Here is an 8628-nt window from a genome sequence, read left to right as displayed (position 1 = left end):
AATTCACATAAAATTAACCATTTTAAAATGAACAATTCAGTAGCACTTAGTACATTCGCAATGTACAGCCATCACCTTTTTTTAGCTCCAAAATTTTTTCATCACCCCAAAAGGAAACTCATTATTAAGCATTACATCTGAAAAGATCCTTTTTCCAAAAAAAGGTCATATTCACAGGTTCAGGGGCTTAGGATGTGAACATATATTTGGGGGGGCCACCTTTTAACCCCCTACACTACTCTTTCAGCTGGTTCCAGGGATGCGGGCAGGGAAGGCTCTGATGGTCCTGGAGGACCTTACCAACTCCCTCTGACATCTGTCCTGGGATGTGTGTGCCATGGTTGCTGCCACTAGAGTATTTCTCACCTAGCAATAAAACATTTTGGATGAGATATGATCATTCAATAAGATTCCTAGGAACACTTTACCGGGTATTTGCAAAAGACCCACCTAGGGGAAAATGAGCCAGCTGCTTTTTCTCCCAACAGTGTTGTCCAAGGTGTGAGCCTGGTGAGCATTTCTTAACGATACTCGGAAACAATTGGGTTTTTTTGAATAAATTTATTTATTTATTTACTTTTGGCTGCGTTGGGCCTTTGTTGCTGCGCGCAGGCTTTCTCTAGTTGCAGCGAGCGGGGGCTACTCTTTGTTGCGGTGTGCAGGCTTCTCATTGCAGTGGCTTCTCTTGTGGCGGAGCACAGGCTCTAGGTGCGCGGACTTCAGTAGTTGTGGCACACGGGCTCAGTAGTTGTGGCATGTGGGCTCCAGAGCGCAGGCTCAGTAGTTGTGGCGCACGGGCTTAGTTGCTCAGTGGCATGTGGGATCTTCCCGGACCAGGGCTCAAACCGTGTCCCCTGCTTTGGCAGGTGGATTCTTAACCACTGTGCCACCAGGGAAGGCCAACAAATTTTTTTTTTTTTTTAAGATTTGGAGCTTATCAGTTGTATTGGCAAAGACGGGCGAGTTTATGCTGCAGAAACACAGACTCCCAAATCTCAGTGGCTCATCCGCAGCTCAGCAGGAGGCTCTGCTCATCACAGTCACCGAGGGACCCAGGTTGGCTGAAGCACTACCCCTGGAACAACTTGGCAGCAGTGAGGGAGGTGGAGAAGAGCCCACCAGCTCTTAAATGCTCCCTCCCCAAAGCCAAGGACTTTGCTTTGGCTACGTTTCATTAGCTAAAGCGAGTAAGGGGGCCAGCCTCACTTCAAGGGGATGGGGAGGTGCAATTCTACCAAGTGGCCAGGAGGCGGAGAGCTGGAAATATTTGGAGACCAGGACTAATGTTTTCCACATCAGCCCTCCCCATTTCTCCCAGGCATCCCTCATTGTTTGCAGGTGCCATGCCAGGGGCTACATTGCCAGCTGAGGAGGTGTGGTGGCTTGGATCTCTCACTGCAGGGAGCGTCATTATCTTAAAGCCTCGGTTGCTGCACCCAGAGATTCACCACCAGGTTTGTGTGGAGGCCACGCCCCTAAGCCTGTTCCAGCCAATGTGTGAGCTGGGGGTGGGGAGGGGTGGGACCCAGGGATGAGGGTTTGTTGGGCCAGAGAGAGGGAGAAAACTGGTGTCTCCTCTAAGGGCCCTAATCCTATTGGATCAGGGCCCCAACCTATGACCTCATGTAACCTTAATTACCTCCTTAAAGGCCCCGTCTCCAAATAACAGTCACATTGAGGGTTAGAGCTTCAACGTATGAATTTTGGGAAGACACAGTTCAGTCCTTAGCACCCGCCCTGTCCATTCCACCATATCCCCAGTAGCCCACTTGAAAAGCAAAACCTTTCACATTCTTTCTTATTTCTTCTGGTGGTTACTCTGTTTCTCTCAAAATATGTCAACTTTAGGTATTTCCTGCCAACTTCCTGCTCCCTTCCCTCCCCCTTACTTTCAGGCTGCTCTTCTAAATACTATGATACCTCATTCTCTGTGTCTTATTCTCTCAACCAGCAGTGCCCACTAGAATGTTCCACAATGATGAAAATGGATGTGTGTGATGCTTTAATTAAAAAGTTAAATAAGAAATTCCAGGGCTTCCCTGGTTCTTCCACTGCAGGGAGCACTGGGTTCACTCCCTGGTCAGGGAACTAAGATCCCACAAGCTGTGCAGCCAAGAAACAAACAAACAAAACAAAACAAAAGAAAAATGTAGCTCCTAAGAAGATTAGATTATATACGCAGAAAACTGCATAATTCTGTCCTACCGTTCCATGCTAGATCCTCACTTTACAGGGAATGGAAAAAACAGAGAACTAACTTACCTGGCATCATCTGAGTCGGTCTAGAACAGACAGCCAGAACCATTTTAAGGCCTCACATGCTATCACATGTACTAAAACAATAACCGCTAACACATACACACACAGTACGTGAGATGGTGCTGGCCCTGGGCTGGGTGTTTGCATGTATTGAATAATTTCCAGAACTCCATGAAGTAGGTCTTATTATGTTCCCATTTCACAAATGAAGAAATGGAGGCCCAGAGAGACGAAGCAACTTGTCCTAGATCAACAGCTACTGAGTGGCAAAGTCAGTCTCCAAATACAGACAGTCTGGCTCCAGAGTCATCTTACTCTTGGGGAGAGAGAGCCCCAGGGCTTGCGGTTGTCAGAGGAATCCAGAGCGATGCCCTTCCTCCCCTCTTGATCAGTATCTGATCAGGAAAACTGAAACCACTCCAGGCATTTAAACCAGAGGGAATGTAATACAGGGAATTGGACACCAAGAGGCTGGAAGGGCTGGAGGAGTAAAAGAGGCATAATGGGGTTACCACCGATTAGTAGCTGCGGGAAGCTGCTAGAATCCCCAGGGTCAGTGTAACAAGAAAATGACGGTGTCACCCAGAGACTGCTATGTTGCTGAAGTAGGAACCAGGCTGCCTGAGCAGGACTTCTGAAGCTTGAGTTTGGCAACCTTCCCTCAGGGCGTCACCAGAAGCCAGGGGGGAAGAAAGCTTCTTGCTTTTATGCCTTCCAACTGACAGAAACTAACAGGAAACCATCTGGCAAAGGAGATGGAGAAACGTAGTTTGCAGGCTTCTAGCCCCTGTTGTAGAGAGGAAGGTATAGGAGGGCAGCGAGTGTGGATCTAACATACTGACTCTCTTTTTCGTGCCCCAGGCATCTGCTGTCTTTGAGGGGCATGTGAAACCTTCTGCTGCGTGAGCTGTTACTCTTGTAGGGGACCCAGCCGTCACCCTGGGGTGTCCTCAGAGTCACAGCACAACTATAGAGGAGGGTCTGCAGTGAGGAGGAGATGGGACAAGCTGGTGGAGGAAGAGGGGAGAGCGGGGAGATGACCCCTTCGCACTAAGCCTTGCTTCACCCTGGACCCCTCCCTTTCTCCCCAGCGTGTCCCAGAAATTGCAAGAGCAGGCTCTGCATCTTCCCTGAAAGGCCTCTACTTCACCCTTCTCTTCCCCACACAGCTCACTTTATCCAGCCTTCTGTCTGTTGCTTCTGCTACGCCTCGTGGATGATCTGATGTGTCTTCATGAAGGACTTTGTTAAGACAGATAGCCAGTGCTCCAAGCCAGCGGTCGTCTAAGAGATAAACACACAGACCACATCTTGTGGGAGAGGAATGCAGGAAAGCCTGGAGAGTGGATGGAGTGGATGGATGGATGGGTGTCCAGGAAAGACCCAGCTTTCTGGGCATCTGCCAGGTGTATAGGACATATGATCGCCTTGTACAGTTGTGCAGGTTTAACACTGAACAAGGACATCGCACCTAAAAGGACATCATTCACATGGAAATCATAGATTTGTAGACTGATGATGACAATTTACTAGCATTTCGCAGAAAATTCTCTTGTTCTAACCAGATCAGTGTAGTAGGATAATTTTCAGGTAAGTGGAGACACTAAAGGAGAGTCTTGATCCTTGGATGGGCTGGGGGCCAAGGAAGTGGGGGGAGGGAAAGGAAGGGAATCCCAGAGGGGGACACAAAGGTGGAGGGAGGGAAGGTCCGGCAGCCTGGGGGGCAAAGTCTTGAGATTAGAAGGGGGAGTTGCTTTTAGCAGAGATGAATGAGCAGTTCAGGGTTAGGTGGGGTCTGAGGGGCAGGGAGAACAAGGCTCCCATCAGAGCCTTCAGACCCCTCCATTTCATCTCCTCATGTCTCTTACTTACCACAAGTGGGCGGCAAGTCTGTGTCCACCAGAGGGATATCCAGGTCCAGTGATGGATAGGACGCTGAAGCTGAGGCAAACATCCAGGAAGCCACAGGGAACAGAACAGCTCAGGGGGCAATGGGAAGGGCCCCAGCTTGGCCTGCCCTGACATTTCTGCTTTCAGAATGATGTTTCTTGGGAAATAGGTGAAGGTGGACAAAGGATACAAACTTCCGGTTAGAAGATGAATGCATTGTGCGGATCTAAGGAGTACAGGTAACAGTACTCTCTTGTATACTTGAAAGTTGCTAAGACAGTAGATCTTTTAACTTTTTTTCTTTACCATGCCACGCGGCTGGCAGGATCTTAGCTCTCCCACCAGGGACTGAACGCGCACCCTCGGCAGTGAAAGCACAGAAAAACAGATCTTAAATGTTCTCAACACACACTGAAAAAAATGGTACCCGTGTGAAGTGAGGGAGCTGTTAGCTAACATTATATTGTGATATGCATTTTGCAATATATATGTATATCGAATCATCACACTGTACATCTTAAACCCAATCTTATACAACAATTATATCTCAATAAAGCTGGGAAAAAAACCCAAAATGACATTTCTCCTCTCTCCCACCCCCCACCCCAGGTTACAAAAGCAATCTTTTTTTTTTTAATTTTATTTATTTATTGGGTCTTCATTGCTACACGTGAGCTTTCTCTAGTTGCGGCGAGTGGGAGCTACTCTTCGTGAGGTGCACGGGTTTCTCATTGTCGTGGCTTCTCTTGTTGTGGAGCACAGGCTCTAGGCGCGCAGGCTTCAGTAGCTGTGGCACACAGGCTCAGTAGTTGTGGCTCACAGGCTCTAGAGCGCAGGCTCAGTAGTTGTGGCGCACGGGCTTAGTTGCTCCGCGGCATGTGGGATCTTCCTGGAGCAGGGCTGGAACCCGTGTGCCCTGAATTGGCAGGCGGATTCTTTTTTTTTTTTTTTTTTCCTGTATGCGGGCCTCTCACTGTTGCGGCCTCTCCCGTTGCGGAGCACAGGCTCCGGACGCGCAGGCTCAGCGGCCATGGCTCACGGGCCCAGCCGCTCCGCGGCACGTGGGAACCTCCCGGACCAGGGCACGAACCTGTGTCCCCTGCACCGGCAGGCGGACTCTCAACCACTGCGCCACCAGGGAAGCCCCGGCAGGCGGATTCTTAACCACTGCACCACCAGGGAAGTCCCCAAAGCAATCTTAATGGTAAAATATTTTGGAAAACTCCCTCCTCCCCCCCAAAAAATGGGAAGAAGAAAATAAGTATTACCCAGAATCTCATAAAGCCAGTTATTCAGTCTGTTGTCACAGGGACACCTTGTTCCCTCACATGTAAAACCCTTACAACCCATAGCCTTCTCTTCCCTGGATTCACATGTTCACTTTCTGGAGTACATCCTTGAAATCATTTTTACAAGGAAGAGAATACCTGGGTGTGGGGAGGATAAAAAGTGGAGAGGTGTTAGTTTGTCAAGAAAACTGCTATATACCAGCAATAACCAACCAGGAAATTAACAGAAAATCAGATAACCTTCCCAAGAGCGATAAAAAAACTAGAAAGTATCTCGGAAGTAACTTAATGAAGAACACACAAGGACTTTCTGGAGGTGTCAAATACTCCGGACAGAGTTAATTTTATTCAAAAAGCCCACTGCAGTAGAGAGAATGCTCTGAGCGCCGAAATCTGCAAGCGGGAATTCCCCGGCGGTCCAGTGGTTAAGACTCCGCTCTTTCACTGCCAAGGGTCCAGGTTCAATCCCTGGTCGGGGAACTAAGATCCCACAAGCCACGTGGTGCAGCCAAAAAACAAACAAAATCTGCAAGCATCTTAAAAGTCAGACAGAAAAAGACATTGCTTATCTAGGGTAAGAGGGTTTCGCAGTCAAGGGGAAGTTGCCTAGGTGAGGAAAAGTAACCATGGTGGTTTGCAAGACACACAGGAAGTGTGTCTTCCTGGGGTCAGTGCGTTCTCAGGAGAAGCTGATGAGGAGGCATGTCCCACTTTTCAGTCCTTCGGAGAAGAGGGAAGCTATAGTTGAGGGCCTGGGGGGAGGAGACAAGCCAGACTTAAGTTTGCGTAGAGCAAAACAGAGGGTGAGAGATGGGCCGTGAACACCTGGTTGGACAAAATGTTGAAATCTTATTCAAGGACAACCTGAATAAATGCCTTCTTTGTGGTTTTCACAACTTGACATTGTAATTCCCCTCCACACTCTGAAATGTCCTGCCTGCCACAAAAGCTGATCGTTTATCTCCTTGGTTCATTGGGTTCATTGTTGTGTCCGTGGGTGTTGGAACAGTTCCTGACATCTAGTCAGTTCCTTTTTTTTAAAAAAAAAAAAAAAAATATATATATATATATATATATATATATATTTATTTATTTATTTGGTTGTACCAGGCCTTAGTTGCAGCAGGCAGTCTCCTTAGTTGTGGCATGTGAACTCTTAGTTGCAGCATGCATGTGGGATCTCATTCCTGACCAGGGATCAAACCCAGGCCCCCTGCATTGGGAGCACGGAGTCTTATCCACTGCGCCACCAGGGAAGTCCCCATCTAGTCAGTTCTTGATAAAAATATATTCTTTAGGGCTTCCCTGGTGACGCAGTGGTTGGGAGTCTGCCTGCCGATGCAGGGGACACGGGTTCGTGCCCCAGTCCGGGAAGATCCCACATGCCGTGGAGCGGCTAGGCCTGTGAGCCATGGCCGCTGAGCCTGCGCGTCCGGAGCCTGTGCTCTGCAACCGGAGAGGCCACAACAGTGAGAGGCCCGCATACCGAAAAAAAAAATATATATATATATATATATATATATTCTTTAAAAAAATGTTTAGGGAATTCCCTGGTGGTCCAGTGGTTAAGACTCTGCGCTCCCAATGCAGGGGGCCCAGGTTCGATCCCTGGTCAGGGAACTAGATCTTGCACGTAGCAACGAAGATCCCGCGTGCTGCAGCTAAGACCCGGTGCAGCCAAATAAATTAAAATACAAAACAAAACAGGGACTTCCCTGGTGGCACAGTGGTTAAGAATCCATCTTCCAATGCAGGGGACACAGGTTCAAGCCCTGGTCCAGGAAGATACCACATGCTACAGAGCAGCTAAGCCCATGCACCACAACTACTGAGCCTGCGCTCTAGAGCCTGTGAGCCACAACTACTGAGCCCATATGCCACAACTACTGAAGCCCACATGCCTAGATCCCATGCTCCGCAACAAGAGAAACCACCGCAGTGAGAAGCCTGTGTACCGCAACAAAGAGTAGCCCCTGCTCGCCACAACTAGAGAAAGCCTGCACACAGCAACGAAGACCCAATGCAGTCATTAATTAATTAATTAATTAAAAACAAAACAAACAAAGAAGGACTATACAAAGTGTGAAGATCACTGGATCATCTTAGATGCTGGCAGCCACACTGTCTCATTTTCTAGCTCATCACCTTGACTTATTTTCTGCATGGATTTGACACTACCTGAAATTACATTAATTATTCCTTTGTCTCCCTTCCCCAATAGTGTCATGCCCATAGGGGCTGGGACAGTTTTCTATTTTGTTCACTGCTATATCCTCAGTGTCTCAAACAGAGGTTGGTACATAGTAGGTAATCAATAAATATTTGCTGAATTAATAAATGGAGAATTTACCTTAGGGGAGGTCTTTAGATCATTGAATGAGCTTTTTTTCAGGTGTCCAGGCGAAAGATAACAAGGGTTTGGACTAGGGAAGGATTGGAGAGAAATAGATAGGTATTGATATGGTATCCTGTCCTCTTGCAAGTTTCTGATCTCTCCCTGCTACAATCCATCTTCCAAAGAGAGGCAGAGTGATTTTCTTAACAGATAAATTAAACATTGTCTGTTCCCTCCATAGCGCCATAGCTCCCTAGTGCACAGGATCAGGAATTAAAGGTGACCCAGGAGCTAAATGGGGTGATTTTGGAGGGTTAAGATTATCGATGCCTTGCTCTGGTTGGGGTTAAGGAGAGCAGAGAGCTGCTTTTCTGGATTCAAAAGATCTCTACACACTCTAGGTCATCTCAGACAATATAATTATCACAGCTGCCCACAAGAAACTAAGGAAACTCTCTCATGATGGTAAATAATCGTCATTTATTTTATTGTTATATTCAGTTTCCTACACTCACAGGAATCTTTCCTGGGCCCCAGATTCTTTCTGCAAGTCTCTGATCATGCTTTAGCTGGTCCATGCCTACTCATAGTTCCAGTTTCAACTTAGGCACCCCCTGCTGACCCCACATCCAAGCAGGGTTAGTTGCCTTATCTGGACTCCTCTAGTGTCCCAGACTTTCCCTAGAATTTACTTATTTAGCATATTTATTGTTTATTTTCTGCCTTCCCCTCTAAAGCAGGGGTCCCCAACCCCCGGGCCATGGACGGGTATCGGTCGGTGGCCTGTTAGGAACAGGGACGCACAGCAGGAGGTGAGCAGCGAGTGAGCAAAGCTTCATCTGCCGCTCCTCATCA

At 47.8% G+C, this 8628-nt stretch overlaps 1 non-coding gene across 1 annotated transcript; it reads left to right on the top strand.

The window, feature by feature from the left end:
- Window positions 1–6985: 6985 nt before the first annotated feature.
- On the top strand, window positions 6986–7058 carry TRNAG-CCC (transfer RNA glycine (anticodon CCC)). The gene has a single exon. It is a non-coding gene; the product is annotated as a tRNA-Gly (tRNA).
- The last annotated feature ends 1570 nt before the right edge of the window (window positions 7059–8628 follow it).

The sequence above is a fragment of the Orcinus orca genome, chromosome 20, assembly GCF_937001465.1.
Source record: "Orcinus orca chromosome 20, mOrcOrc1.1, whole genome shotgun sequence".
Classification (NCBI taxonomy): Eukaryota; Metazoa; Chordata; class Mammalia; order Artiodactyla; family Delphinidae; genus Orcinus; species Orcinus orca.
This window is presented reverse-complemented; position numbering and strand designations above follow the sequence as displayed.